This window comes from Myxocyprinus asiaticus, chromosome 19 (assembly GCF_019703515.2).
Source record: "Myxocyprinus asiaticus isolate MX2 ecotype Aquarium Trade chromosome 19, UBuf_Myxa_2, whole genome shotgun sequence".
In the NCBI taxonomy this organism is placed as follows: Eukaryota; Metazoa; Chordata; class Actinopteri; order Cypriniformes; family Catostomidae; genus Myxocyprinus; species Myxocyprinus asiaticus.
The window spans coordinates 12,289,244-12,294,871 of record NC_059362.1 but is presented as its reverse complement, the minus strand read 5'-3'; the positions used below and the strand labels follow the sequence as shown (position 1 = coordinate 12,294,871).

The following is a 5,628-nucleotide window of genomic DNA, read 5'->3' as shown; positions in this document are numbered from 1 at the left end:
CCCATTTCTAACAACTTAACCATAAGAGCTGGGGACGTGTGAAAGTTGTCAAAACAAACATTGTGGCCCTGGTCTTTGAATGGCTGCAATAACGATTCAACTACTTTGGTGGCCAAGTCAGTGACACACCCATCATGACTACCGGTGTAAACATTAAAGTCGAGAGTATACCCTGAGTCTGATGTTGCAATTACCCATAATTTAAAACCCAACGAGTAGGCTTATCATTCATGTATTGTTTAAATCCTGACTGAGCTTTAGACTTGACCATATGTTCATCTGTTGCGAGATTTTGGCCCTGAAGTGATGTGGTTCCCCAATGATGATGGGAATCAGGGATAATTGAAAACCCCATGTAAATGAGCAACCCAAGAGATTTGTAAAATTCATCCGGGGGTCACATCCATCCAAGCTTCTTGGTAGCTGGAATGGACGGCTAGGCTTAAATGGGAGAGGTTTTGGTGCCCGTGAAGCGATGTCAGAGTACGAGGGATAAGAAACAGAGTCAGGGAAGCGTTTACGCTTTCGAGCTGACTTGGGACCTGTGTGAGAATGGCTAGCCATACCCAAAATAATAAGAGTAACAGTGTTAGTGTTACTGTGAGTATCAGTCATATGTGAAATAGAAACAAACAATACATACACATTCATACATACCCAGTTGATGGTCTTGGCTGGGAATCAGGTTCCATCTCATTCTCCATCTTCCTGCAGTAGTTCCTGGTCCAGCAGATCTTCCTCCTGTGTGCTCATGCCCTCATGAGCCATGTCCTCCTCTGCTATGAACCTAAGCTCATCAGCAGTCAGCTGCCTCCTCCTCTTGAGGGTGCTGAGCAGGGGAGCCATAGTCTCTATCCATCTCTACAACAGAAAAAAGTACACAATTGGTAGCCAGCAGTGTGTTCTTCACAAATCCATACACAGAATAGTCACTAAAGGCTTGCAGACTAAGCAGAATGTCTAACTGCAGCCAGCCCGCTCACACTTTCCTTGTGAACAGGAAGCTACACACAATCTAAAATCATGTCTGTGTGATGGATGGGTAAGGCTATCTGCTAAATTATAGAAACATATCTATCATTTTTTTTATTTTTTATTATTACATGGGAAAATCATCAAGCTAGATAACTTATCTAACTAGCAGGCCAGTTTCCAGGCAGGTCTGAACAGCATAAAAAAAAAGAAAATAAAAAAGGTCTGAACAGCATCTGCTCTCTGCCTCACATTACTTCAAGCGGATTTTTCACAAGCGACAAAATTGGCCAAAAAAGTTATTGATATTTAGCTAAAAATGTACATAGTATTGCTAGCTAATGTTTATTTAGCAAGTTTCACAGAAATTTGCTTAGAAATAGAGGCTAGCTGCATGTCTGATGAACGCAGGTGGTCATGTCATTTTTTTCCAGAAATAACTAGCGTTACTCCAACAAATAAATGCTTTGTAACTAAAATGTTTTGAATTTCAATAGACAATATTGACAACACATTAAATAACTTGTCTTACCTTGAAAGATCGCCTCAGTTTTCAATTTGAAGCAGTAAGTCCAACACTGGAGGTAATCTCCCGGCGTATGCTCTCTGGCTCCTTAGGCAAATGGAGGATGATGCTGATGACGATACATTTATTATTTACACCCAGTAACCCCTTAACCAATCATATGAGCTTTTAGGTTATATTGTCATGAGTATCTGGCAGTTTTCAGAAATAAAATCGGTGATTGGACGGTGAAGATACTGAGACAGGAACCATGGGAATAATTGTTCCCAAATGTGAATGCTCCAGCTGGTAAGGGTTAAGGGGCAAAATGTATGTTTCAGGTGTATTTTGCTGAACAACAGAGAGTGTAACAAATAAAACATACTGTAAATATGTTTATGACTTGATTGTATTACAGTTTTATCAACATATGAAGATTATCCAGTCTACAGCTCTCGAGTCAACAGTATATTTAGTTGTTCGCAGCAGTTCTCGAGTCACCATTACACTAACGTGATCAGATTTTTTAAACTAAAAACCAGGGACATTTCCTAGTTAAGTGGTCAAAATATCATTGAAATCTCACTTGTTATTATCTATGAATTAAAAAAAAGGGGACACAACATTTTGTGTGTTTTTGTCTTTTTATTGTTGTGGGTTTCTAATTCAATTAGTTGAACTGAATTACTGTAATTCTAATTCATTTTTTTATTTCAACATTGCACAGAGGACATTAAGTGGCATCAATTGTCAGAGATGGAGAACAGTGTTCACCTTCTTTCAAGACAATGACATCCAGCATACTAACCTGTCTAAATTATCATCAGTTGCCATGTGTTTGCCAGGAAGTAATGCACCAGTTGAGAGAGTGTTCTCTCAGATGAATGATACATGGATAGCATCAAGAAATAGATTCACTGTTTCTACTATCAAAGCCATGCTTATTGTGAAGACAAATTTCAACCTCCCCTGCCATGAGTTTATGGAGAAACTGGACAAAGACAGAGCAATCCTGAGGAAAATACATTCAACTGAGAAATATGCAGACTAGGTTTCCTTATTTTACAATTACTACTTGTTTAGCAGGGCAGAAGTCAACTAGTGAAGTGAACTGATCACAACATGGTACTGAGCATTTTGTTTTGTGCATTTTCAAACCTTTCATGGTAAATATGTTTACATTTTACATTATTCCTTCTATACCATGTTTAAGATGCTATGAAATCAGCTGATGTAGTTCCTTGTTCTTTATCTGTTCTGTTAACTTTGACAAAGTGGTGTTTCATTTTTATTATAATTGTTTTTTTTCAAGTGATTCCCCCTTTAAGAACTCTTGCAGGCTAGTGACCTCATCAAACAGTGCATCCTCATTGATGGTCACATTAGGGCATTTCTCCTCCAGTGTGGCTACTGCCTTCTGAATTTCTTCACGCTGAATTTGCTTTTTCAAAAGGAGACATTGCAGGTCTTTGAGATCGTCTGTGTGCTTGCCCCATGCTTTTATGTAGGTTACTGCAGTTGTGAAGAATGATTTAGATGTTTCGAGAAAAGACTCTTTAGAAATTGCTCCGTTTTCCACAAGCTCTCTGAGTAGTCCTCTCACCAAAACAGGAATGAAGTTTTCATCACATCTTGCTGCCAGTTTTGCCTCAAAGTTCCTTAGAACTGCATTAGACTCAACAGCACAACGGTCCTGTCCTTCAAGCATCTTAATTGTTTCATGGAATACAGTTAAGTTCCCATGTACAAAGGCCACCCAAAGTTCAGTCAGCGGATCTTCAAAGATTGTTCGTAGGTACACGGGGCATTTGTCTTCTGAAAGAAAAAAAAGATTTTAATGGCTCATACATTTGCAGCACTCTTTCAATTGCAGGGAGCATAGGCAGCCAGCAAATATTACTGTGACCAAGTATGTTATGGTTTTCCTGACCAACAAACTCACAAAAGCTCTTTAGTCTTTCAACTCTGACTGTGAAAAAATGAAAATATCCAAAAATCTTTGTGAGCAGGTACTCAAGAGGAATCATATCCAAAGCTGTTCTGGCTGTGTTATGAATGATGTGGGCAGGGAAACAATACCAAGCCTATTCAGTCCTCTAAAGTTGGTGTTTGTGTTGTCTGCAGAGAATGCTATCACTTTGTTTTCAAGGTGAAATTTTTGAATAACCACCAAGACCTCAGCTACAATTTCCTCTGCTATTTCACATTTCAGTTCAATAAAATCCAGCAGTTTTGTTTCCACAGATATGCTGCCATCATATACTGTATCTTGCGATATCTGACAACTACTGGCAGCAGCATTACGTGTCCATGGTTGGACACATCAATGGACAGGGACACATATTCAATGGTTTCTAGGTCCTGTGTTACCATAGAAGTTGTCCAGCCTGCAAGCATGTTACTCTCAATGACTTCATAGAGTTTCCGTGTCAGCTGTGCTGTGCTGTCCATTGATCTGTAACTGTGATTGTGATGCATAGTGTGGTATACAAAAACACCCTCCTTCACAGCTAAATCATATTCTTGTTGGGAGGGCTCTACCTTCTTGAAGAATGTGGTGACTGAGGGCACACCAGCATGGGCAGTCAGAGAGACTCTATGCTTTTTCGTCTGCTGATGCTCTACCACTGCCGTTCTCCCTCCACTGGCAACTGAAAACGAGGAATTGCAAATGGTGCAATGAACCATAGTAATATCCTGACCTGGGCCAAGAAATGTGAATAGTAACCATTGCAAATAGCAAAACGATCAAAACAGTATTACATTATGACAAAATTCAATAACATTACAAAAAAAAAAAAAAAAAAAAAATACAAAAACATTACAAAAATATAACAAATATGAAAACATGACAAATAATACTGTATTTACCATATTTAACATTTTCTAATTGTATTTAATATTTTCATTTTAACAAACTGTGAACATACTGTATACAGTCATTACAACCAGTGATTAAAACTTTTAAAATGTCTTTTTATGTTTGTGCTTTTGGAAATGGACCTTCACCATCCCTAATTAGGCTTATTATTTGACATTTTAGGCTCATTTGGAGCACAGATGTCCTTTCTGCAAATGTAATAGCTGCAAGTATAATTGTTTAGATGAATACTATTTTTATTTGTTCATATCTCTGTTTACTTTCACTAACGTGGTAGATGTGTGTGGGAATTATGTGTTGTGATGATGGAACTTGCGAGAAAGTTTAAAATTGTGTGCAAAACAATCCCGCACCCTGTTCAGGCCCTGTTATATAGTACATACAAATAGTATTACTTGAATTTAACATAAGTAGTTATTACCTTTGTCTCTTTTGATATTTGATGATAACTTGATTGAAGATAACTTGATGATGCTGCCTCATTTCTCTTCGTAAATTCTTCATGGCTAAAGCAGTGGCACAGGACCAAGTAATCAGTGTAGCTCGCAGCCCCCTCTGTTGGTGAAAATAATCACTACATGATTGCTCTGGTACTCCACAGGCTATGTCGATCGGGCTTTTTGCCGTGTATTTGCTGGTTGATTTGAACGTGCTCTAAAACGGGGACAGACCATCAAAAACCGGGACTGTCCCCGGAAAACGGGGACGTCTGGTCACCCTGCATTAAACTGAACCGAGAATCGCCTCTTTCGGACATAATACTGAGAACTGCTGATCAGTGAGAAAGAATCGGACTTCCCATCACTACATGACTCATGATAACAGACATACCATAAATACCTTTATATTAAGGTTTGTACAAGATCTGATGTTGTAAGAATTGATTTCCACTTTATGTAAATGTATATAATAAATGTTTTTCCCCAATAAGGCAATAAATATGAATTTTATGAAATACTATTTCAGATTCAGACAGTGATCACTGACTCATTGCTGTCTTTTCAGATTTTTCCCTGTGCTTTGCCCGTCAACTTCAAGCACTGACTCACATGCTCCCAAACTAATTGGTCCCAGCTCCAATACAGGATACATTTTAATATGGATAATATGCTCCTTTATTGTTCTCTGATGTGAAGTCAGACTTAAGTAATATTTCCATGTATTCAAATGAAAGTGCAATAAACATTTACCTTAATAATTAACATTGTCTTCTTTTGGCTGCACTTATAACTGTTCACCCAAAAAATGAAAATGGTCATAATTTTCTCAC

The 5,628-nt window shown here is 38.2% G+C and overlaps 1 long non-coding RNA gene across 1 annotated transcript; it reads right to left on the bottom strand.

Annotated features, from left to right (window-relative positions):
* Window positions 1–2,135: 2,135 nt before the first annotated feature.
* On the bottom strand, window positions 2,136–4,912 carry LOC127410134 (uncharacterized). Its single transcript, XR_007892084.1, has 3 exons — window positions 4,780–4,912; window positions 4,019–4,128; window positions 2,136–3,292 (listed from the first exon to the last, which is right to left on the bottom strand). It is a non-coding gene; the product is annotated as an uncharacterized LOC127410134 (long non-coding RNA).
* Window positions 4,913–5,628: the final 716 nt, after the last annotated feature.